This window comes from Balaenoptera ricei, chromosome 10 (assembly GCF_028023285.1).
Source record: "Balaenoptera ricei isolate mBalRic1 chromosome 10, mBalRic1.hap2, whole genome shotgun sequence".
NCBI classification, from domain to species: domain Eukaryota; kingdom Metazoa; phylum Chordata; class Mammalia; order Artiodactyla; family Balaenopteridae; genus Balaenoptera; species Balaenoptera ricei.
The window spans coordinates 7,870,397-7,897,950 of NC_082648.1; the positions used below are offsets into that span (position 1 = coordinate 7,870,397).

Consider the following 27,554-nt stretch of genomic DNA (forward strand, 5'->3'; position numbering starts at 1 on the left):
TGCTTCAAATAAAAAAGGAACTTGTTGGTACTACTAGGGTATCTGGGGAGTAATCAGTGAAGTGACTTCCCCAGATTTGTTTCTTGGAAAGATCACATTTACTGAAATTTGGAAGACTGATTGGAAGGAGGCAATCCAGGAGGCAGGGTAGGAGTTGTACAATTATATGGGTGAGAAATGATGATATTTTGAGCTAGGGTGTTCATAATGAGATTGGATAGAGGTTGACAGATTTATATCATATTTAAGAGGTAAAATTATAGTACACAGTGAATACATGCATGTGATGGGTAAAGGAGAATGTGCTTTTCAGTTTTCCTGGTTGGTCACTGAGTGACCTGTGTTGCCTTTAACTGGTTGAGTGAAACACAGGAAACAGGGTGGGAAGAGAAGGAGAACAGAGGGCTGAGGGTTGGGAAGAGAAAGAGTCTACTTTTAGAAAGCGCTTGTGGGATAGTCCAGTAATAATATTCGTAGGGAGTTTAACATTTGCATCTAGAGCTTAAGGCAGTGTGATCTAATAAAAATATAAGGTGAGCCTCCTATGTAATTTTACATTTTCCAGTAGCCACATTGAAAAACAAAAAGAAACAGATTAAATTAATTTTAATAATATAATTTACTTACCTCAGTATTGCCCAAACATTATCATTTCAACATTTAATCAATATAAAAATTGTTAATGAGATACTTTGAATTCTTTTTCATACTAAGTCTTTGAAATCTGGTGTGAATTCTACACTTACAACACATATTAATTTAGACTAGCCACATTTCAAAAGCTCAATAGCCCATGTGGCTACTGGTTATCAGATTAGACATAGCAGGTTTAAAGCAATGTTTTTCAAATTATGGGTCACCATCTATAGTGAGTTATAATGTCATGATCAGTGAGTCATGACCAAGAGTTTTAAAAATGTAATAGAATACAATAAAATGGAAAACACAGTGTACCAAACAGAATAAGTGAAACTATTGATTTTGGAAATATTCGTTTCAATGTTGTGCAGCAGAGACTTTGGTTGTGTCCTATTACCCCTTCTCCAATTCTGTCTTTAATACTAGAACACCTGAGTTTTCTCTGGGCACAAACTGCCTCACTGAAAACTTTCATTTCCTAGCCTTCTCCTTTAAGGCTGGGCATATATGGCTAAATTCTGGTGATTGGAATGTGAGTGCAAGTGATGTATGCAACTTTCAGTTCATGATTTAAAAAGGAAGGGCTAGGTTCTGTGCCTCCCTTTGCTTCCTACCACTGGCTGGAATGTGGACGTGTGGACAGTTGTCCAATCTTCCATTGTAGGTAATAAGATGGAAGCCATGTGTCAAGGGAGGCAGAACAACAAGCAAGACATAGACTGAAGAGGGAGGGGATATCGGGATGTATGTATACGTAGAGCTGATTCACTTTGTTATACAGCAGCAACTAACACACCATTGTAAAGCAACTATACTCCAACAAAGATGTTAAAAAAAAAAAAAAAAGAAGGCATAGACTGAATCCCTGAATCATCCAAAGGCCATTTTAGCTTGGACTTTCATGTAAGAGAAAAACACTTTCTCTTCTTTAAAATCCTTTGCATTTTGAGATATCTTTGTTCAAGCAGTAAAACTTGTATCCTAACTAATATAATTTCTCTTTCTTTATTACTATCTCTATCATCTCTGTCTTTAACTATGAGTGTTCTGAGTCACAATGTAAAGGTTACATTGTGAAAATGTGATTTCAGTGTTACATTGCAAACTGTCTGATGAAAGTATACAAAATTCTTTTTTTTTTTTTAGAATGCTTTATTTTTTTCTTAATTAATTAATTAATTAATTTTGGCTGCTTGGGTCTTTGTTGCTGCGCGCGGGCCCTCTCTACTTGCAGTTAGCGGGGGCCACTCTTCGTTGTGGTGCGCGGGCTTCTCACTGCAGTGGCTTCTCTTGTTGCAGAGCACAGGCTCTAGGCTCACAGGCTTCAGTAGTTATGGCACACAGGCTCAGTAGTTGTGGCTTGCAGGCTTTAGAGCACGGGCTCAGTAGTTGTGGCGCATGGGCCTAGTTGCTCCGCACCATGTGGGATCTTCCCAGACCAGGGCTCAAACCCATGTCCCCTGCATTGGCAAGCGGATTCCTAACCACTGCGCCACCAGGGAAGCCCCAAAATTCTTATTGTAGGTTAAAGTTAAAGCAATCTGAACACCACTAGTTTACTGAGATCTGGCCTATTTGTACAGATTAGAGATTTATCAGCTTATAGGGAGAGCTGATGCCATGGAAATAGATAATACGGGATGAAAATGGAAAATAGTCCAGGACAGAGCTAGGCAAGGGCACCCAAATGGAACCCGAATGGCTAGACTGAGAGAAACACAGGAGAGTGTGGGATCTCTGAGTCCCAAAGAAGGGACATTTTAAGAAAATAGTCAAGAGAAGGCTTTTACTAGTCAGAGTGATTGGGGCTTTATGCCGACACATCAATGTTAATAGCATACAAAATTGAAAAAAATCATTTCACAAGTTTGCATGATTTTATAATACATTGATTCAAAACATAACAGAAATTAAACGGTTTTTAAGAAACTAGAAATAACAACACTTATTTGCAAGGTTAATTACTTAAAGAAATAATTAATAGCATTCATTTGGTGCCTTATCAAAAATTACAAAGAGCATCTGTAAAGATTACTGCTGAATCCCTGGCTATTCATGTCAAATGCCACTGTGAAATCAAATAATAGATCGAATGATCATTTTTTTTTTTTTTTTTTTTTTGCTGAATTGAGGGACAAGAAGAATATGGGACCCAGCTTTAAGGGTCTGTGTGGAGCAGAGCCTGACTGCAGCTCCAGGGGGAGTGAGAGGGAGGTTCCTGAGTTTACGTGAAGGGAAAGAGAATGATAGGGCAGTACTCAGCAGAGATGTCGGGCTGAGAGGGAGGTTTCTTTAAGAGGAGAGAGACTTGAACAAGTTTAAATGCAATGTTGCTTCTGTAAATGCTGAGGATCAAATAAAAGGGAGAGGTTGAACACTGTGAGTGAGAAGTGATAGTCCCAAGAGAGAGAACTTTGAGGTTGCGTGAGGTGGACGTATTAAGTAAGTGGATGGCAGAATTATCCTCAGGAGAAGCGACACCACTTCAGTCTAATCGCAGATAAAGAGGAACGTTTTATCTAAAATGCTCCCTTCACGAAGACAGAGCTTTCTCTTCTTGGGAAGACAGAAAATGAGCTTGAGGGGGGAAAAAATGACTGGATCAGTTGTCAGGGTACCTGAGTCCTAGTTCTGACTCATTATAAGGTCCTGGGTAACTCATTTCACTGCTCTGAGCCTCAGCTTCCTCACCGATAAATACGGGGTTAATAACATCTGTCCTGTCAGCTCCAAGGGGTACTTTTATACAAGATGCTATATGGAACAGTTTTAAAAACTGTGAACCTTACTGTACCAGTCAAAATTAATAGTTATACTTTGAATCTTAATGACTGAGAAAGAGGTCTATTTCATCTGTCTGCTGTGGGCTTTGATATAGGGCAGCATCCAAATAAAGAAAGTTAGGTTACCTGCATAACAAGTCCTTGACAGAAATGATAGCACACAACTTGGACAAGTTCTGTACGGTTTTGAAGCATTTAGCAAATAATTACTGTTAGAAAGCTGAGGTAAAGGGTTAAGAGAAAAAAGAAGGTAAGGGAAAGAAGGAAGGCAGTTTATGGAAAAGAAAGTAAGGGAGCAAAATGCAGGAAAAAGCCGTTTAAATAAAACAAAGGAGAATCATTTGGGAATTGAGAAAAAAGATTAGGAGGTATTGGGCCTTAACAAAAATAAACAGAAAAAAATGTCTCCCCTGTATTGCTGTAGTGCTTGCTGGGGACTGAATGTAGTTTCTCTAATGGCACCACTGGTTACACATACGCTACCCGTAGTTCCTAAGAAGTGATAATGAAGGACATTTCAGCTGGTTACATATTAACCACTTTCAAAAATCAGAAAGCTCAGTTACTGGCATACCACATTCGCTCTATCAGACAGTATACTTGCTTTACCTTTCCGTAAATATCTAGGGCAAACTTGGAGTTAGGGCAACGTGTTATCTACAGAGATGTTCTCAAAGATCAGAGTGTTTCTCATTTGTGCTATCTCAATGCTCCTTTCTAATTTTTAATGAGAAAAAATATTTAAATGTACAAAGATAAAAAGCATAACAAATCCTCAGATCGTTTCTAAACAATATTCTTGCCATAGTTTCTCAAAATTATCAAAATTTTAGTGTGTTATCTTTTAAATGTTTTTTGTTTTGTTTTGTTCTTTTAATTTATTTTAATTTATTATTTTTTAAGATTGATCTGATGACTCTCAAGTTTTATTTATCTATTTTGGCCATGCTGTGCAGCATGCAGGATCTTAGTTCCCTGACCAGGGATCGAACCCGTGCCCCCTACCATGGAAGCGTGGAGGCTTAACCACTGGACCGCCAGGGAAGTCCCTAGTGTGTTATCTTTTAAATTAAACTCCACTTGTTCCTTTAGGTTTCTAAAGAGTACTGATATTCACAAATCTAATCTATTTTACTAGACCCTACATTGTGATGCAGAGGAATTAGTGCCCGAATTAAAACAATTTATTACAAACAGTAGAATTCAATGTCTGTCCTTACATATACATACTTTGGGGCATGTAGAAGTATTTTTGTATGATGAACCTGTGCTGTAAATTTGCTATGTCAAAGAGTAAACACATTTAAAACTTTTATAGTACTGTTACATCACCTTTCTAAAATGAATCTGCCAGAAATAGAGACACAGACATAGAGAACAAACATATGGACACCAAGGGGGGAAAGGGGGAGCGGGATGAATTGGGAGCTTGAGATTGACATATATACACTAATATGTATAAAATAGATAACTAATGAGAACCTGCTGTATAGCACAGGGAACTCTACTTAATGCTCTGTGGTGACTTAAATGAGAAGGAAATCCAAAAAAGGAGGGATATATGTGTACATAGAGCTGATTCACTTTGCAGTACAGCAGAAACTAACACAACATTATAAAGCAAATATACCCCAATAAACAAATAAAATCAAATCAAATAACTCTGTCAATTATCTTCTACCAGCAATGTCTAAAACTGCATTTTTCCCATGCCTTTAAAAAATTTCCCAATCTGATAGGGAGTGGTGCATGACATATATTTTTCTTTTTCAAATTTATGATTACTAGTGATGTATTGTATCATTGTTACTTGTAGGAACTCTGTTGCTTGTATTGTAACTTTGTCTTGGGGTTTTATTTTCTGATTAGGAAGTCCTTTTGTACCCCCAAATTGTAAAACTATGCTACATGTTTTTCCTAATTTAAATATTTGTGCTTCATATTTTTATCTCTAACTCTATACAGTTTATTTTTGAATATGAGACTAGGTAGGGAATATGTTTCAGGGTGAGTTTTCCTTTGGTGAATGAAAACTGTGTGTGTGAGTGCGTGTGTGTGTGCATGCACACACGCATAGTGTTGTTCCATGACTCTTTACTTTATGAACCCACTTTGTTCTCTGTGACTCTCATGTTCACTCTGGAACTTTTCAGTGTCAGAACTTTTGTTTTAGAGAGTTATATTTAGTCTGGGAGCAAACAATGGAATCAGATTTTAATAGGAAAAGATAAAATTATTTGTCAAGTTTTATTTAATTACTTAGATGATAATGATGATATTGACAACAACAGTAATGATAGCTCATAATTACATAGTGCTTACTATTTATATGACTGTGCTGAGTAATGTTCTAAGAGCTTTAGACGCTCTAATTTATTTGATTTTTGTTATGCCCAAATGTTATTGAATCGCAGGTTCTTAAAATAACACACAATTTCTAGTAATATAAAATTTTGTAAGAAAAATTATGGAATATATTTTGTAAGATACTATTAAAGCTGTTAAGTTTTAAATGGTATTGCTTTTTAAATTCATGTGTTTTCATAGCAAGTTATAAACACACAATCTCCTATTACTTCATTTGAAATAATCAAGTATAATATGAGGTAAAATTGTTATTTATGAAGCAAAGGGTATGAAATCAGGGAGTGTGATACCTCTAGCTTTGTTCTTTTTTCTCGGGATTGCTCTAGCTAGTCTGGGTCTTTTGTGGTTCCATATAAATTTTAGAATTTTTTTGTTCTATTTCTGTGAAAAATGTTCTTGCGATTTTGATAAGGATTGCACTGAATCTGCAGGTTGCTTTAGATAATATGGACATTTTAACAATATTAATTCTTCCAATCCACGAGCATGGAATATCTTTGCATTTCTTTATGTCTTCTTTAATTTCTTTTATCAACGTCATATAATTTTTAGTTTACAGGTCTTTCACCTCCTTGATTTAATTTATTACTAGGTATTTTGTTGCAGTTGTAAATGGGATTGTTTTCTTAATTTTCTGGCTCATTTCTGCTAGCTCATTGTTATCATGTAGATAAGCAACAGATTTTTGTATGTTGATTTTGTACTCTGCAACTTTACTGTATTTATTATTTCTAATAGCTTTTTTTGGTGGAATCTTTAGGGTTTTCTGTATATAAAATCATGTCATCCTTAAATAGTGATAGTTTTATTCTTCTTTCCAATTTGGATGCCTTTATTTCTTTTTCTTGCCTAATTGCTCTGGCTAGGACTTCCAATACTATGTTCTATAAGAGTGGCAAGGAGTCTTATAGTGTTCAAGGAGCAGGGTGTGATCAGCTGGTGGGCATTCTTCTGATTGGTTGGTGGTGAGGTAATTGGGAGTCAACATCATCAACCTTCTGGTTCCAATCAGTCTGGAGTCTACATGCTTTGTGGGCAGCACACAGTTAACTTCTTTCACCTGCTGGGGGTTTCAGTATCTGCAAAATAGCTCAAAGGACATGGCTCAGAATATTATCTATAGTCCTTGAGGAAGAACTAAAATCCTTGACTTTGTTTAATGGCTAAAGTATTATTATTTTGTCTTGCTTGACTGTTTTCCTTTCTGCATTTTCTTATTTCTCTGATTAAATTTATTCTTTGACTAAAGTTTTTCTACAGACAAAAGGCAGGTAGAGGACATGGGTGGGGGTCTATTCTGGGAAGGCCTCATAGGGTCCTGCTCAGTTACATGAATTGAATGAGTTAAAGAATGTGCAAGTTCTTGGTAAACTTAAAGCGCTACATAATGTTGGTGTGAACTCCTTTTGTTGTAGATGGCAATTTACAGAGCTCCCCTCTTTCCATAGAAGTGGGTGCCTAAAAGTCATGACTGTACCTTGATCATGTCTATCTGACCACGGTGTATCAGAGCAGGGGTGGACGCCTGACCCAAACAGGGCTATATGGATTCTCCATCTTGAAATTTGAATTTGGACCAAAAGATGACTGTTCTGGCCTTGCTGATCTAATGTAAGGATATTAGAAACCTAGGAAGCTTTAGGGCAGCTGTCTTCTATTGGGTTGGCCGAAGAGTTCATTTCTTTTTTTCTGTAAGATGGCTCTAGTAGCGCTTAGTTGTCTTTAACTTCATTCGAAACAATTTTGTTAGATTGTATTGTGACAGCTGTCATAACAGCATGCATTTAAAAAAAAACATCAAAATTGGTGAATTTTTGTGTAGCCATTTTAATATTGAAGATGAAAAAAAAAGCAATATTTTTGACATATTATGCTTTATTATTTCGAGAAAGGTAAAAATGAAACTGAAACACAAAAAAAGATTTGTGCAGTGTTTCATGATTCAGTCTTGGTAGGTTGTATGTCTAGAAATTTCTTGTTTCTTCTAGATTGTCCAATTTTTTGGTTTATAATTGCTCATAATAATATCTTAAAATCTTTTTTATTTGTGAGAATAATTGTAATATCTTCTCTTTCATTTCTGATTGTATGAATACTCTCTTTTTTTCTTAGTCTAGTTGAGGGTTTCTCAATTTTATCTTTTCAAAAACACAACTCTTAGTTTCATTGATTTTTAAAATTGTTTTTCTTTTCTCTATTTCAGTTATTCCTTCTCTAATTTTTATGATATTCTTCTGCTAATTATGGGTTTAGTTTATTCTTCATTTTCTGGTTCCTTGAAGTGTAAAGCTAGATTGTTTATCTGATGACTTTCTTCTTTTATATCATAGGCATTTAGTCCCATAAATTTCTCTCTTAGTATGGCTATTGCGGCATCCCTTAAGTTTTGGTATGTTGTATTTCATTTTTGTTTGTCTTGAGATAGTTTTCAATTTCCCTTGGATTTCTTTTTTGACCAAATGGTTGTTAAAAAGTGTGTAGTTGGGACTTCCCTGGAGCAACTAAGCCCGTGCGCCACAGCTACTGAGCCTGTGCTCTAGAGCCCACGAGCCACAACTACTGAGCCTGCGTGCTGCAACTACTGAAGCACGCGAGCCTAGAGCCCATGCTCTGCAACAAGAGAAGCCACTGCAGTGAGAAGCCCGCTCACTGTAACAAAGGGTAGCCCCCGCTTGCCGCAACCAGAGGAAGCCCGTACGCAGCAACACAGACCCAACGCAGCCAAAAAATAAATAAATAAATAAATAAAATTTATTTTAAAATGTGTGTTGTTTTATTTCCATGTATTTGTGAATTTTTCCATTTTCTTTCTATTGTTGATTTTTTGTTTCATTCCATTGTGATTGGAAAAGGTACTTCTTAAATTTGTTGAGTTGTTTTGCAACCTAGTATGAGATCTATCCTCCATCTTTGAGAATGTGCCATGTGCACCTGAGAGGAATGAGTTGCACGGTATTTTTTTTTTTTTGCCCTGAGCACCCATGGCAGTTTTATTTATTTATTTAAATTTTTATTTTATATTGGAGTATAGTTGATTAACACATTGTGTTAGTTTCAGGTTTACAGCAAAGAGATTCAGTTATACATATGCATTTATCTTCTGCATGTGTCTTTTAGGCCCAATTAGTCTATGGTGTTGCTCAATTCTGCTGTTTCCCTCTTGATTTTCTATCTGGATGATCTGTCCCTTTTAGGGGGTGGAGTATTGAATTATCCTGTTATTATTGTATTGCTGTCTGTTTCTCTGTTTAGTTTTCTTAATGTTTGCTTTATGTACTTAGGTTCTCTGATGTTGGGTGCACATATATTTTAATCATTATATCTTACGGTGACTTGACACTCATCATTTTAGAATGAACTTCTTTGTCTCCTAAGACAGTTTTTAGCTTAAAATCTATTTTGTCTGATATATAGCCACCTCTGCGGTTTTTGATTAGTATTTGCATGAAACTTCTTTGTCCACCACTTAACTTTTAACCTTTGTATGTCTTTAAATCTAAAGTGAGTCTTTTGTAGACAGTATACAGTTGGGTTTTGTTTTTTAATCCTTTCAACCACTCTATGACTTTTGACTGAAGAGTTTAGTCCATTTACATATAGAGTAGTTACTGATAGGTAAGGACTTACTATTGCCATTTTGTTTATTCTTGTCTATTTTGTATTTCTCTTGTTCCTCTCGTTGTCTTTCTTTGTGGTTTGATGATTTTTTGTGGTGGAATACTTTGATTCATTTCTCTTTATCTTTTTATATACCTACTGTATTGTTTTTGTTTTTGTTGTTACTGTGAGGCTTGCATTAAATGTTTTATAGGTATAGCAGTCTGTTTTAAGCTAATTAACAACTTAACTGCAATCATGTAGTCTACACTTTAATCCCACTCACATGTTATGTAATTCATGTCAGAGTTTACTTTTTTCTATATTGTGTATCCATTAAGAAATCTGTGGTTATAGTTATTCTGCTACTATAGTTATGCTTTTAATGTATATACTAGGGTTAAAAGTGATTTATGTGCCACCATTACAGTATTACAATATTCTCTATTTGTCTTTATATATATCTTTAATGATGAAATTTGTACTTTCATATGTTTTTATGTTGCTGTTGAGTACCTTTGTGTTTCAGCTTGTAGAACTGCCTTTAGTACTGCCTTTAGTAGTATAAAGTGGGTCTAGTGATGATGAACTCCCTCAGGTTTTTTTGGGGGGAAAGTCTTTATTTCTCCTTTATTCTTAAATGACAGTTTTGCTAGGTAAAGTATTCTTGGCATTTTTTTCCTTCAATACTTTGAATATGTCACCCTCCTCTCTACTGGTCTCCAAGGTTTCTGCTGAGAAATATGATAGTCTTATGGGTACCCCCAGGTACGTGACAAGTTGCTTTTTCCTTGCTGCTTTCAAGATTCACTCTTTGTCTTTGACTTTTGATGATTTAATTATAATGTGTGTCTATGTAGACCTCTTTGGATTCAACCTATTGGGAATTTGGGGGGGGTTTCATGAATCTGGATGTTCTTTTACCTCCCTAGATTGGGGAAATTTTCTGTTATTATTTCTTAAATGCCCCTTTATCTTTCTCTTCTCCTGGGACTCTCATCATGTGTATATTGTTTTACTTCAGGAGCTCCCATAACTCACATAGGCTTTCTTCACTCTTTTCTATTCTTTTTCTCTTTTTGTTCCCCTAACTAGGTAATTTCAAATGACTTGTCTTTGAGTTTGCTGATTCTTTCTTTTGCTTGATTGATTTTACCTTTGTAAGTCTCTTGAATTTTCAGTTCAGTCATTGTATTCTTCAACTCTATGATTTCTGTTTGGTTCTTTTTTAATAGTTTCTATTTCTTTATTGAGTTTCTTATTTTGTTCATGTTTTGTTTTCCTAATTTCATTTAGATATCTATCCGTGTTCTTCTGTAGCAAATTGAGGTTGTTTAAGAAGATTATTTCAAATTCTTTGTCAAGCAATTCATGAATTTCCATTTTTTAAGGATTGGTTACTGGAGCTTTATTTGTTTCCTTTAGTAGTGTCATGTTTGTCTGATTCTTTGTGATCCTTGAAGACTTGAATTGGTGTCTCTGCATTTGAATGAGCAGTCACCTCTTCCAGTCTTTACAGACTAGTTTTAGCAGGTGAAGACCTTCTCCTACCAGGTTCCTGGACTGATGGGACTATCACTGAGGTCATGGTCCAGTGGGCTGGAGGCAGGTCTCAGGGATGCTTTGGATCTTCAGTTGACTCTAGGGTCACCAGACCTGTTACCATGGGGCACAGACAGCTGTTGCTCCTCCAGAGTCCCTGGATGGACAGGAGTGCCTTCGGGGCTCTGGTTGAGTGGGGCTGAATCTGGATCACAGGGATGCTACCAGTTTCAGTCAGGTCCATGGTAGGTAGGCCTGCTACTGGAGTCACAGTTGGGCATAGTTCATGCTGGGACACATGGGTCTGGTAGCAGGACCATGGACAAGGAAGACTGGAGCTGAATCTGCAGGGAGATAGGGCTACTACCAGGTTACAGCCAGGTCCATGGTCAGTGGGTCTGCTCCCAGGGTATGAGCCTGCTTTCTCAAAGCAGCTTTCCTCAGTCTTGGGCTCCACTGGGGTGCTACAACTTTCTACCTGGATTCCAAAGCTCCCCCAAAGACATTTTTATTTGTGCATGGTTTCCAGATTGATATTTCTGTGGGAGGATAAGGGCTGGGGATTTCCTGTTCTGCCATCTTGCTAATGCACTCACATATTTTATTTTATTTTATTTTATTTTTAATTTTATTTATTTATTTATTTTTGGCTGTGTTGGGTCTTCGTTTCTGTGCGAGGGCTTTCTCTAGTTGTGGCGAGTGGGGGCCACTCTTCATCGCGGTGCACGGGCCTCTCACTATCGCAGCCTCTCTTGTTGCGGAGCACAGGCTCCAGACGCGCAGGCTCAGCAATTGTGGCTCATGGGCCCAGTCGCTCCGCGGCATGTGGGAACTTCCCAGACCAGGGCTCGAACCCGTGTCCCCTGCATTGGCAGGCAGATTCTCAACCACTGCACCACCAGGGAAGCCCACATATTTTATTTTTTATTAGAAAGTTAAAAAATGTTAATTTTTATTGGATGAAATAAGTTGATGATTTTTTGTTATTGGTATAAATATTTTATGATATAATTTTATAAATGGAGCTTAAATGACCTGATTAAATCTGCTGCACTATCTTGCATAAAGCGCATCTTAATACATTGACTGCATTTCTAGTTTCAGGTTCTCTCTTGTTTGTGAATTAATTGGAGTTAAGAATCTTCCTAAATTCTTTATACTTTTCTTTAAAATTTATAGTTATTTCCTCTAGGTCTAATAAATGGTATTTTAAAACATTAATTTCCTTTGAGTCTTTCCAACAACTTCAACCCAATTTTTATGTAAAAACTGAGATTTTTTTCATATTTATACTCTCTCAGTTTGTGTAATTATTACTAAAATTTGTAATTGTAGTAATGCAGATTTGGCAATAAACCACAATGATTCTGAGTAAGCATGTAAACTTGACTGTTAAGAGCAAAACTGTGTGAGGTTTTGAGAGATTATTATTTGCCACAAGCTTTTAACATTTCACTGGTTTTGTTTTCTGAAATGAAGAATGTTATTTCATCTGGTGAGTCTCTTAAGTGAAGACTAAAGTTTTTACTATAATTCATTTAAATGTTATGTAAACATGATATTCCATTGAAACTTTATTTCAGAGGAGTAACAAGTGTTAAGATTTTATGTTTAGAACAAAATTTACTCTATGAAGCAGCTTTTCATGTGTCATAGGACCTTTTGGGGCGAAAATTTGAGTTTTGTCTGCTGTTTCTCCTGTGGCTCATCTTTGTATTAACCTGGTCTTAACATAGACTCCTTAATTTTTACAGAAGAATGCATAATTTACCACAAAAATTCTTATAGTTCATTAAGAATGCAGTTAATTTCTAAGTCAAGAGACAGTTATTCTTCCACCGGTTTTCTTTGGCAGAAGCTGGGGTGGAGTGTTTGGAGTCAGAAGATATTTCATCCTTTCAGTTACACTTTTTAAGGATGTTGAATCTATTCACTTCCCTATATATTTATGCTCTAACTTTTGTGAAACCAAACCACTGGAAAACTACACACCTGGACTATATTATCTTGGCTTGTTAACAGGATTTCATTAGGTGGCTTGCTATTTAATGTTATCAACTAGTCATAACCTCTTTTTTCTTTCTCTTTCTTTTTTTCCTCTCTTATTTCATCAGAAGATGGTTGCAAAAAACAATAATATGTGTAGTTACTTAAAACCTACACAGTCTGACTCATCATAGACATTTAATAACAATAAATATTTATTAAATGAAGAACCGTATTAAATTTAATTCTTAAATTGATGCTAAATATAGATTGTTGTTGAAGGCATTATTCATCATCACTAGTTGATGATAAGTTTATGAATTCATTCAGCAAACATTATATTGATAAATTCTGTTTGTGATAATGTAAGCACAAATAAATAGTCACTATTTAAGAAGAGAATTGGAGAGAAGAAAGTAACTTTTCATTTTTTCAAGTTTTTCAAATATTTCTCTGATTATAAAAATAATGCACATGTAAAAATATAGGCATGAAGAAAATAGCAAGCAACACATGATCTTCCACTCCATATATTTCCAGTCTATAGGTATTATTGTATATAATAATATATATGAAGAGGCAGTTGTAAATTTTCCTTTTCCTTTTTTTTTACCATTTTGACCTTTTTAAAATGTATACTTCATTAGTATTAAATTAACAATTTAACAATTAGATACATTCAATTGTTGTGAAACAGATTTCCAGAACTTTTTATCTTGAAATTTAGAACCTATACTCATTAAACAACCACTCCCCTCTTCCCCTTTGTCCTAGCTCCTGATAACCACCATTCTACTTTCTGTTTCTTTGGCTTTGATTACTTTAGATACCAAGTGAACTAATACAGTATTTATCTTTTTGTGGCCGGTTATTTCATTTAGCATAATGTCCTCAAGATTCATCCAGGTTGTAAATGTGACAGGACTTCCTTTTTAAGACTGAATAATATTCCATTGTGTGTTTATACCACATTTTGTTTATCCATTCAACCATCAGTGGACATTTACATTGCCTCCACCTTTTGGCTATTGTGAATAATGCTACCATGAACATAGGTGTACAAATATCCCTTTGAGACCTCACTTATAGTTTTTGTGGATATATTCCCAGAAGTGAGGTTGCCAAATCATATGGTAGTTCTAGTTTTAATTTTTTGAGTTCTCATAGTATTTTTCATAGTGGTTGCACTGTTTTACAATCCCACTTACAGTGCACAGAGTTCTGATTTCTCCATATCCTGTGTTTTTTTTTTTTTTTTTTGATAGTAACCATCCTAATGGATATAACCACAATAATAATAATATCTTATTGTGGTTTTAATTTAGATTTATTTGATGATTAGTGATGCTGAATATCTTTTCATATGCTTATTGGCTATCTGTATATCATCTTTGGAAAAATGCCTATTCATATCTTTTGCTCATGTTTTAAAAATCCAGGTATTTGATTTTTTGTTGTTGAGTTGTAGAAGTTCTTTATATACTATGGATATTAACCCCTTATCAGATATATGATTTGCAAATATTTCCTCTCATTCCATAGGTTGCCTTTTCACTCTGTCAACTGTTTTTTGATCTATGGAAGTTTTTAAGTTTGATGTAGTTCCAGTTATCTCTTTTTGCTTTTGCTGCCTGTGCTTTTGGTGTCATAGTCAAGAAATCATTGCCACATCCAATGTCATGAAGATTTTCCCCTGTGTTTTCTTCTGGGAGTTTTATAGGTTTAGGTCTTACATGTATTTCTTTAATCCGTTTTCAGTTAATTTTTGTATGTGGTGTAAGATAAGGGTCCATCTTCATTCTTTTGCATATGGATATCCACTTTTCCCAACACCATTTATTGAAGAGACTGTCCTTTCACCATTGAGTGGTCTTGGCACTGTTGTTGAAGATCATTTCATCATATACATGAGGGTTTGTTTCTGGGCTCTCTGTTCTCTTCCATTGATCTATTTGTCTGTCTTTATGCCAGTACCACACTGTTTTGATTACTGTAGCTTTGTAATGTTTTGAAAACAAGAAGGGAAAACCCTCCAGCTTTATTCTTTTCCAAAATTGTTTGGCTATTCAGGGTCCCTCAAGATTTCACATGAATTTTAGGATGGATTTTCTTTCAAAAGTGTGATTTTACTACACCATACATTTTGCTCTGCAATTTTTCCATTAAAACATATATTGGAGATACTTCCCATGTCAGCATAGATATCTATATTAAGAGGGATATATTCTTTTGAATAATTACCTTATATATACATATTATAATAAATCAATACCATATAGATAATCAGTCAGTTTTCTGTTTTCTAGTTATTGCATCAATGAGCATGCTTGTCATTGCAGAGTAGTCTGTACGGTAAATTACTGAAAGTAGAAATATTGGATCAAAAGGTCAAGGCTGGACTATTTACAATAGCCAGGACATGGAAGCCACCTAAATGTCCATCAACAGAGGAATGGATAAAGAAGATGTGGTACATATATACAATGGAATATTACTCAGCCATAAAAAGGAACGAAATTGGGTCATTTGTAGAGACATGGATGGACCTAGAGACTGTCATATAGAGTGAAATAAGTCAGAAAGAAAAACAAATATCGTATATTAACGAATATATGTGGATCTGAAAAAATTGGTATAGACAATCTTATTTACAAAGCAGAAATAGAGACACAGACTTAGAGAACAAATGTATGGGTACCAAGGGGAAAAGGGAGGGTGGGATGAATTGGGAGATTGGGATTGACATATATATACTATTGATACTATGTATAAAATAGATAACTTATGAGAACATACTGTATAGCACAGGGAACTCTACTCAATGCTCTGTGGTGACCTAAATGAGAAGGAAATCTCAGTGCTCTGTGATGACCTAGATGGGTGGGATGGGGGTGGGGTGGGAGGGAGGTCCAAGAGGGAGGGGACAGGTATGCATATAGCTGATTCACTTTGTTGTACAGCAGAAACTAACACAACATTGTGAAGCAACTCTACTCCAATAAAACTTTTTTTAAAAAGGTCAAGGCTGGGATGGAAGTTCCACAAGGGAAGGGATTTTGCTCATCTTTGTATCCCCAGTGCCTATAACAGTTCCTGGTATGTACTAGGTGCTAGGTGCTAAATAAATAGTAAATGAATAATAAACCCAACAACCAAACAAATAAATAAACAAATAAGTAAATAGATAAGATATAACTCTTGCGCTAAGTCTCAAAAATTGAGAAGATATTTGCCAAAATATGGCAGACGATGCTCATTGGCTTAACTACTCACACAGCATCTTTCTCCCTAGCCATCTTCAAACCATGGGTAGCTATTTGATCTAATCTGGCCAGTGACATATAAATGGAAAACTTCTGCTCTCTTAATAAAAAGAGCAAGTTTCAGTAGGCACACCAATGAACGTTTTTATTTATTCTTCCTGCATGGAAAATGGATGTAATGCTTGAAGTTTCAATGGCCATCTTGAGCTGACAAAGCAACAAGCAGGAGGATCAAGGTCTGCATGCTAAGCAAGTCCAAAAGATAGAAAGGGCCTTGGTCTCTGACAGTATTATTGGGTAATTTTGTGAACCTTGGAATGTCAACCTATGGACTTCTTCCCTATTTGTTTAGCAATTGCTAGTTGCTTTTCTGTTATTTATTGCCAGAGGGATTCCTAGCTGATACACAGACAGATGCAAAATTCATTCTAAATGGATAGAGAAAGCAAGGACTTAAAGTAAGTTTGCAACAATAGGGAGAGGGAGAAAAATATGGATTTGAAGTGTACTGGACATGACTCAATTACTAGTTTAATATTGATGAGCATATTGCAGAGAGAAGTTACAGTACTGCATTTTATCTTGTCTGATACACTATTGATATAAAGGACACCATTATCTAATATGCTACTTAAACAAACCTCATCTGATTAAATTATGATACACTACTGATTGTAAAATATGTCATGATTAAAGAGATGTGAAAAGATGTGTATCTTAGAATCATTAAAAGCTGGTAATAGCTAATATTTGTAGGTACTATATGCTAGGCATTGTGCTAAGCACTGTATTTCAGTTATTTTGCTCAGAAATTTATAAAACAGTTATGGACTTATCCATTTCAGAGATGATAAATAGAGAATGACTATAGGTTTCTCACTAGGGCTCTAGTGGATGATCTTGCTAGTAACATGTAGAGAAACTATCAGGTAGAGTCTTAGATATGTTGGATTTGAGGCTCTCTTGTGAAATTCAGTGAAGCTATTCAGTAGGGAGTTGGGTATAAAGTTCAGAAGTGAAGGATAAAAAGACATTGATTAATTGGGTCATTCATCCATTCAGTCAATATTTAAGCCTGCTATGAAACAGACTCTGTATTAAGTACTGAGATATTGTGAAGCAGAGCAGTCAAGTGGAGAAGATGGATATTATTTAGTCAGTCCACATATATTTTAATGCATACTTTGTACCAGACACTGTTCTGTGGTTAACAAAGACCATATGTTTCTGCCATTGGGGAGTTTACATTCACTTGCATCAAAATTAAGAATGTGGCTTGTGAAAAGCATGTGAGCATGCTGACAGATCTCACTTTAAATTCACGACTATAGACTTTGGTACAAACACAGCCTCCATGCAGTGCTATTATATTGCTCAAGTAATTTTATCCTCTCACTCTCCCATGTCATTGTTTTTGTAAACAATGCCTTCTTTTCTCTCAACTGATGACATCGCTTCTTAATTTACTGAGAGAATAGAAGCGATCAGAAGTAAAACTTCTGATCAGCTTCCACCAATACTGAAACTACCAGCTCATCTGCATCTGTACCTATGTACTCTGTCTTCTCTTGTGTTGCACCGGATGAACTGTGTATGCATCTAAATCCAAAGCATCATTTTACTTTTTTTACTGGAACTTATTCCTTTTTGCATACTCAAAGACTTCATTACTAGATTGATTTACCTCTCTCTACTACACCATAACTTTATTATTTTCATTAGCGTATAAATATATATTTCATCTGTGAGAAAACAAATTCTTGACTATACATATCCCTCTATCTACCTCCCCATTTTTTGTTCCCTTTTCCACAAATCTCCTCTCAATATTTGTCCAAACTTACTACTTCCACTTCTTTTCCCATTATTTCATGAACTGACTCCCATCAGGCTTTATCTCCACCCGTCAGTCACCTGTGATCTCCATGTTGCCAATTTCAGTGGTCAATTCTCAGTTCTCATTTTATTCTATCTTTCAGAAGCAACTGACATAGTTGCTCACTCTGTTCTTGAAATCCTTCCTGAAGCAATTTCTTCACTTGAATTTCAACATCCTGCACTTTGATTCTGTCAATCATTTTCAGAATCTTTTACTATTTGTTTTCCTGACACTTAAACGTTGTCGTGTCTCAAAGTTCAGTCTTCTAATTTCATCCCTTCTCAAGTCACATTCTCTCCAAAGGGATCTCTCCTTGTCCTAGGGCTTTAAATGCTGTATTTAGAGAGTATTTAAACTCTCATTCTCAAAACAATTTCTCATTGCAAAGTATCTATCCCTGACTGCTCCCTTCTGATTCAGAATTGTATTTAGAACTGCTTACTCTTAACTCTCCACTGAAGTCTTATAGGCACCTCAGATTCAACAAGTTCAGAATTAAACATCGGATTCTTCTTCTCTTCCCAGTTATTTTCCTCTCAGTAAGTGGTATCTCCATTAAACCAATTGCTCAGGCCAAAAATATGTGGATTCATCCTTAGTTTCTTCCTTTCTACTACTTCCAACGTAAAGTTTAGCAGTAAGTCAGAATATATCTTTAGTATGCTCACTTTTCTTTATTTCATCTATGCCATTCTAGTCTAAACAACCAGCATCCTTTGCCTCTACTAGTGCAAGTGTCTCCTAACTTGTATGCATGATCCTACCACTGCTCTCTTTCAATCCACTCTCTCACAAAAGCCAAAATAAATCCTTTAAAATAAAAATCTAATTACATCATGCCCTGGGAAGCTCCTCTAACAGCGCTCCATGATCCTGAAAATAAAGTCCAAAATTTTTACCAAATCCTACAAGACCCTACAGGATTTGGTTATTTCCCTCCTCCCATGGTCAGATCTCATTTTTATGGCTTGACCCTGTCTTTTTTGTTTTTTTTTAGTTTATTATTTATTTATTTATTTAATATCTTTATTGGAGTATAATTGCTTTACAATGGTGTGTTAGTTTCTGCTGTATAACAAAGTGAATCGGCTATACATATACAAATATCCCCATATCCCCTCCCTCTTGCGTCTCCCTCCCACCCTCCCTATCCCATCCCTCTAGGTGGTCACAAAGCACCGAGCTGATCTCCCTGTGCTATGTGGCTGCTTCCTATTAGCTATCTATTTTACGTTTGGTAGTGTATATATGTCTGTGCCACTCTCTCACTTCTTGACCCTATCTTATTCACTCTGCCGCACTCACGCTGGTCCCTTTCCTGTTTCTAGAATACATAAATCTTACTTTTTCTCAGGACCTTTGCACTTCCTGTTTTCTCTTCCTGGGGCACTCGGAACATGCATAACGTTTTCTCCTCTACTTCATTCATTTCTCTGTACCAGTGCCTCCACACAAAGGCCTTTCCTGACCACTCTACCAGAATAGCAGTCCTCTGCACATTGTCCTCTATTTCCTTACCCTCTTTTTTATTCTTCATAGCATATTTCATTACACATATATATATGTGACCATATAACACTGTATATAAATATAAATGACTATATGACATAAAATATATTACATGTAACTATATGATACTATGTGTGTATATATGTGCATATATATATATATTATACTATACTATTATATAGTATATATACGTATTAATGCCCAGAACAGTGCCCAGTTGTTCATATTAGGTGCTCAATAAATAATTGTTGAAGGAGAAAAGGACTAAAATTAATATATAAAAGAATACTGTTTTGGCAAATATTGGTCTTTATATTCAGTTTTTCAAATGTGATTCCAATGTCCACAGAGTTGTCTTTCCCAGCACAGTTATTTGCAAAACTGATAAGCATTCCTTTTGTGTGTTTAGTCACTGATAGAACATGTAGAGCTGAAAAAGCTAAGTATTGAGGACTTGATGTCTTCTATTAGAGAACATTTTCCAAGTTAAAATGTATTTATTAACATTCTAGGGACAGTAATTTGATTGTGAATTAAGCTATGAATTTACTAACAGCTATGTAACTCACATTTCTCTGTTTTTTATAAAGATATCATGGTTTATTTAGATTCCTTGCCAATATTACGTTAGACAATGGCAACTTCATCATCTTATGCTGTCAGTAATTTCTTCCTTTCCTTTATTTCCGTCTATCCATCCATAACATTAATTGCACACACACTGAGTTCAAGGTGAATAACTCTTCCTGAAAATGCAATGAGGTTCTTTCTTTGTGAACTCATGTGGGTGTAAAATGTTGACATAAAGAAAGCACCAAAAATCTTATATGTTCTGGTATAATGTTATAAGTAATAATCCTAGTTATTACTTTAAAATGTATATCTCAGAAATAACTAATTTTCTTGTCAACTGCATTATTATGAACTGTCATCAAATCTTTAACCATGGTCATTTTTAAGTCTTTTGTCATTTACAGACAGTTCTGGGTGTACTCTGATGATTTTGCAAATATGTTCCTATAAAAGGGTTTCATCTTCAAGAAATACATGGAAAAGACTCTGACAAGTACAGGTTTCTGGTAACGGACTGTACTGCTGAACTGAATGAATAAGCATTTTCAGAACTCTAATGAAAAACTGATGAACTCATAAAAGTGCTAACAAAAGATCAAGATGAAAAAAAAAATTAATTACATGGGACTGAGTGAACTGATGAGGATGAGTATAATTTTTGTGACTTTCTGTCTGAATTTAAAAAAAAAAAAAAAAAATTCCACAAGGACTCAGAGGCAAAGAATATACAAATCAATTTTCACTGCAAAGTAAAGGAGCTGTTACAGTGGAGGATTACTGGACTGAATGTCAATACTATGACATAGTATGAGTGTGTTTCATGTTTGGTAATTGCAATCATTGTTGCTTTTGTTGTGGTCATCCATGTACAATGCTTGGTGTCAGTCGATTTATCTCTTGTAAAAATAAAATACAGTGTGTGTGTGTGAAAAAAAAAAAAAAAAAAAAAAAAAAAAAAAGAAAGCACTGACAACTGGGGCCTGGATATTACTTGAACAAACATGACAGTCAATGTGACACTTCTGGAGCAATTTCTTACAGCAAAGTACCAATGACACATCCAATAATATCAAAATTGTCTGAGGACAGAAAAACAAGGAACTCAAAATTCTTTTTATGAACTGAGAATAGCATTGATTTCCAAACCTGGCAGAGATAACACAAAGAGACTAATTTCACTTATGTATACCAATTAAATGTCTTAAATGAAAATTTAGTAAACATAATCCAGCAGCACATTAAAGAATTACGGATTTTATGCCATGACCAAGTTCATTTTATTTCCATAGATGTAGAAAGGCATTTGACAAAGTTAAATATCCACTGAAAGTCAGTACCATGCTTAATAAGAAAACACTAAAGTATTTACAGTAAGTCAGAAGTAAGACAAAAAGTGTATCTCCACTACTCTTTAAGTTTGTTCTACAGGTTTCATTCAGTACAAATAAAACAAAGTAAAATAAAATAAATAGGTAATAAGTATAAAGGAAAAGGTAAAGTTAGCATTATTTAAATACAAGATAATTTTATACTTGCAAAATATAAAAGAACTAGAGCTGGATAGTTCTCCTAGAATTTCTTCATTTTTTAAAGATCTTACTTCTCTTTCCTCTTCCACCTGTATCATTTCTAGATTTCCATCTTTGAGCTCACTGATTCTCTCTTCCATATGGTCTGCTCTATTTTCAGTGCTTTCTAATGCATTCTTCATCGTATTTACTGAGTTCTTCAGCTCTAGTTTCTGTTTGGTTCCTTTTTAGAGTTTCAGTCTCTTTGATAAAGTATTTCTTCTGTTCATTAATGTTATTCCGGGGCTCATTGAACTGCCTTTCTGAGTTTTTCTTGTAGCTCCTTGAGTTTCTTCCTAACAGCTATTTTGAATTCTTTATCAGTTAGATTGCAATATTCCATGACTTTAAGTTTGGTTCTGGAGCATCGTCATTTCCTTTGTCTGATATCACGTTACCATGGCGCCTCATGGTACTTGATGAGTTGTTTCTCTGCCAGGACACGTGAAGTAGCAAACACCTTTCTTCTTTAGGAAAAACTTTTTTCTTTTTAACTTAATTAGAAAGATTCAATAGGTTAATCATTCGAGGACTTTCTTTTGTTTTCCAGTGGGTGGCGCTATAGCACAAGTTTTTTGGGTTTTCTTACCTGAACTACTGCCTCCAGTTGTATCTGAGAGTGGGCACTTTCAACCCTCCACTGCCTTTGTCAGAGGTGTTGCCTGGTGCCCTCATTGTCGCTGCTCTCGCCTTCAGGATCATTGGTGCCTTGCTGCTCCAGTGTCACCGGCATCACCACCTGGAGCACCAGGATGGCAGGTGCTTCTGACACATCCAGGGCCTCCTGGGCTGTAGGCTCTGGTGCTGTGAGGGGAGGAGAGGTGGGGATCCAGGGTCATGGGTGTCTCTGCCATGGCTGGGATTCTTGGGTCGTGGGTGCTGCCACTGTGTGTGTGTGTGTGTGGGGTCGAGCTGCAGGCACCTCTGTGGCTGGAGGAACAGGGTCACCGGCGGCCCTGCTGCCACTGTTGTCCGATACCCTGTGGCTGCGGGTGCCTCTGCAGCCAGGAGGCCAGTGCGCTTCTTTCCCTGATGCTACCAGGTTGTCTGGGGCTGCGGGCTCAGCCATTAAGGCTGACGGTCCAGGATTGCAGGCACTGCTTCCAGTGTTCCCCTGGCTCTGCCTCCTTTATGTGTCCCAGTCCACCCACCTTTAGATGTACAGATGTTTGAAATTCTCTGATGTCCTGATGTGTTGGACAGAAGCACCTTTGTTTAGCTGTGGATGTTTTACTCATTGTAGATTGAAGGGGAGAGATAAAGAGAGCATCTCACACCACCACGATGCTGATGTCACACCAAAAAGATTGTTCTTGCACTGGTGGGAGATAATGGTGCTTCAGATTAAGATTTAGAATGGAGGTAGGGAGAGCAAATTTAGCTGATTTAGTGATGATAATGCCATTGCCAAGATAGTTCATACAGGAGGAAAGGAAAAGTGAGAAGAGGGCAAGAGTTTGATGTGGTTATAAGACATCCAGGTAGAAGATGTCCAGAAGGCGTCTACCTCTTCAGCAGGGATATCCCAGGGTGATGCTCTGTTCTTCTTATTGTAACTATCAGGTGGCACATGTTTCCATTTCTCCCATTTTGGGTGATATTAAATTCAATCACTTGATTAAGGTGATATGTGCCAGACTTCTTGTCTATAAAGTTATTTTTTTCCTTTGTAATTAATATTTATGGGGAGGTACTATCAGACTATGTAAATGTCCTACTTCTCATCAAAATTTCAATGAATTTATTTGTTTATGCCAGTATAGTCATGTTTTCCTATTTTATTTATTCATGGGTTATCATCTGTTATTTCATTATTTATTTTGATGCTCAAATAGTCTCAGATTTCGCCAGTAAAAGTCCATTTAAGCTGGCTTCTGGGTCCTTTTGACATGTCCTCATCCTTCTTGAGCAATTATCTTCTGTCCCAAGATATTTCAGGCTAATCTTATAATTTTCCTCCTCTTTTTTTTTTTAGCAAATGACATTAGAAATCAAGAACTGGGCTGTAGGTATGCCCATTATTTTTATGGTGTCCCTACTGGGCTTTCTCAGCAAATAGAGCTGCAGAGTTTATGTATGTTTAAACACATAAACATGTACATACGTTCATACATACTCCGCTTGGCTTCTAATGTCCCACACATAGACTAGCCCTCCATAAGGACACCCTCCTCCTCTTGCTCTGGCTCTGACAGCTTGAGCCAGGCTGCCCTCCTTTGTGAACCTTCTTCTCACCCTTGTCCGAGTTGTACACCCCACCATCTACTGTCTTAATTCTCTTCAACTCCGTGTGACATCTATCTTACCTAGCCCCATCTAGTGGTGTTGGGCTGGATTGTTTAGAAAATGAAGGGAAGAGGTAGAGAGCTGACTTTTACTTCTTTTGTGGCTTGCTACATTTTTCAAATTTACTTTAGTAGCCATGTGCTGTTTATAAAATAAACAAAATGAAGGAAAAATAAACAAACAGACACGCCTAGACAGATAAACAATGGTAAATGCTATTTATTCTGTGAGGAAATTAAGTTTAATTCCTTCAGGGGTTGCTTAATTAGTATCTAGTTAAAATAAATAGAAAAGCCACTTTGTGGCTTGTCTTCTTATTTTCTTGATAGAGTCTTTCACAGAGCAGATTTTTAATTGTAATGAAGTTCAGCTTATCAATTATTTCTTTCACGGATAGTGCCTTTGGTGTTGTATCTAAAAAAGTCATCCCCATAACAAACGTCACCTAGATTTTCTCTTATGTTGCCTTCCAGGGTTTTATAGCTTTGTATTTTACATGTAGGTCTATGATAGATTTTGAGTTAATTTTTATGAAGAATATAAGGTCTGTGTCTAGATTCCTTATTTTTCTTTTCTTTTCTTTCTTTTTTTTTGCATATGGATGTCCAATTGTTCTAGCATCATTTGTTGAAAAGGCTATCGTTGTTCCATTGTATTGCCTTTACTTCTTTCTCAAAGATCAGTTGACAATACTTATATGGGTCAATTTTGGGGTTCTCTATTTTGTTCCACTGATCTGTTTGTTTCTTCTTTAACCAGTACCACCCTCTCTTGATTATTGTAGCTTTACAGTAAGTCTCAAAGTTGGGTAGTGTCAGCCCTTTAACTTTGTTCTTTTCTTTAGATGTTGTGTTGGATCTTTTGCCTTTCCATATAAACTTTAGAATAAGTTAATTGATATCCAAAAAATACCTTGCTGGGATTTTGATTGGGACTGCATCGAGTGTATAGATCAAATTGGAAAGCACTATCATCTTGATAATATTGAGTCTTCCTAACCATGATCATGGAATATCTCTCCATTAATTTAATTCTTTGATTTCTTTCATCAGAGTTTGATAAGTTTTCCTCTTATAGGTTTTGTATACATTTTATTAGATTTATACCTAAGTATTTCATTTTTGGGGGTAGATAATATAAATGATGCTGTGTTTTTAATTTCAAAGTTTACTTGTTCATTGCTGGTATATGGGAGAGAAACTGACTTTTTATATTAACCTTGTATCCTGCAACCTTATTATTACCACTCTATGTAGCTGTCTGATATTAGTCACAGGAGTTTTTTTGTTGATTCTTTCAGATAGCTACATAGGTAATCATGTCATCTTTGAAAAGAGTTTTATTTATTCTTTCTCAATCTGTGAAACTTTTAGTTCCTTTTATTGTCTAATTGCATTAGTTAGGACTTCTAGTACGATGTTGGAAAGAAGTGATGAGAGGGGATATATTTCTTTTGTTCATGTTCTTAGTGGGAAAGTTCTAGTTTCTCGCCATTAAGTGTGATATTAGTTGTAAGTTTTTAGTAAATGTTTTTTATCATGTTGAAGAAGTTCCCCTCTATTTCTGTTTTACTGAGAGTGGGTTGGATGCATGGGTGTTGGATTTTGTCAGCTGCTTTTTCTGCATCAATTGATATCATGTAATATCAGTTTCTTCTTTAGCCTGTTGATGTGATAGGTTACATTAATTGATTTTCAAATATTGAACCAGACTTGCATACCTGGGATAAATACCACTTGGTCATTGTGTATAATTCTTTTATACATTGTTGGATTTGATTTACTAATTTTTTCTGAAGATTTTTGCACCTATGCTCATGAGAGATATTAGTCTGTAGTTTTATTTTCTTGTATTGTTTTGGTACAGTTTTAGTATTATGTTAATGTTGGCCTTATAAAATGAGTTAGAGAGTATTTCCTCTTCTTCTATCTTCTGGAAGAAATTGTAGAGAATTGGTGTAACTCTTTCCATAAATGTTTGATAAAATTCACCAGTGAACCCCTGATGGTTTTTGTTTTGCAAGGTTATTAATTACTGATTCAATCTCTTCAGTAGATATAGGTCAATTTGAATTGTCTGTTTATTCTTGTGGGAGTTTTGGCAGAAGTGTCTTTCAAGGAATTAATCCATTTCATCTAGGTTATTAAATTTGTGGGCATAGCATTGTTCCTAGTATTCCTTTATTATCCTTTTAATGTCTGTGAGATCTCTAGTGATGTCCCCTCTTTCATTTCTTATATTAGCAATTCATGTCACCTCTCTTTTTTTCTTAGGTGGCCTGCTAGAGGCTTATCATTTTATTGATTTTTTCAAAGAATCAGCTTTTTGTTTCATTGATTTTCTCTATTGATTTCCTCTTTTCAGTTTCATTGATTTCTGCTCTAATTTTTAAATATTTCTTTTCTTATGCTTGCTTTGGACTTAATCTGCTCTTCTTTTTCTAGTTTCCTAAGATGAAAGCTTAGATTACTGATTTTAGACGTTTATTTTTTTCTAAAGAATATATGCATTCAATGCTATAAATTTTCCTCTAAACACTGTGTTTGCTGTGTCCTACAAATTTTGATAAGTATGTTTTACTGGTTCATTGCTGGTATTTTAGGAAAGAAACATTATATTAATTTTTTTCTCCTTCAGAAACTCTTTTATGTTCTCTAAAAGATGCAAAGACTACTAATGCCATATAGAAAATTTATAAAAGTCTTTTCATTTATCAACTTTCTTACAATATATTTCTAAAGTAGGAATTCTAGGAGGAGCTGATAGACAAGATATTAGAATTGGCCACTTAAAATCCTAAGATTTGTATGGAGTCCTAAGAGATTCTGAATAGCCAAAGCAATCTTAAGCATGAAGAACAGAGCAGGAGTCATCATATTTCTTGATTTCAAACTATATTACAAAGCTATAGTTATCAAAAGAAGATGGTATTGGCATAAAAACAGACACATTGACCAATGGAACAGAATAGAGAGCCCAGAAATAAACCCCCACATTTACAGTATATTGATCTTTGACAAGGGAGGCAAGAATACACAATGGGGAAAGGATAGTCTCTTCAGTAAATGGTTTTGGGAAAACTGGATATCCATATACAAATCTTACACCATAGAAAAAAATCAACACAAAATGTATTACAGACTTTAACATTAGACCTGAAACTGTAAAACTCATAGAAGAAAAGATAGAGAAAAAGCTTCTTGACATTGGCCTTGACAATGATATTTTAGATATGACATTAAAGACACAGGCAACAAAAGCAAAAATAGCTAAATGGGACTACATCAAACTAAAAAGCTTCTGCACAGCAGAGGAAACCATCAGCAAAATGAAAAGGCAATCTATGGACTGGGAGAACATATTTGCAGGTATCTGATATATACATACATATCAGGTATCTGATAAAGGGTTTATATCTAAAATATATTAAGAAGTCATAGAACTGAATAGCAAAAAAACAAATCACCTGATTAAAAAATGGGCAAAAGACTATTTCTTCAAATAGACATTTCTCCAAAAAAGATGTGCAAGTGGCCAACAGGTATATGAAAAAGTGCTCAAC

General features: G+C 35.6%; 1 protein-coding gene across 10 annotated transcripts in view; it reads left to right on the forward strand.

Moving 5' to 3' along the window:
* The window catches only part of KLRG1 (killer cell lectin like receptor G1), a 209,446-nt gene that overhangs the window by 122,398 nt on the left and 59,494 nt on the right, over positions 1-27,554 (forward strand). The window contains exon 7 of one of the 10 annotated variants that reach the window (XR_009505311.1): positions 20,543-20,634. The exons of 8 other annotated variants lie outside the window; for them this stretch is intronic. The gene's annotated coding sequence lies outside the window, so the exon portion shown is untranslated. Of the gene's footprint in view, positions 1-20,542; positions 20,635-27,554 lie in introns of those variants that run through there. One more of the 10 variants, XR_009505315.1, reaches the window with a different exon arrangement.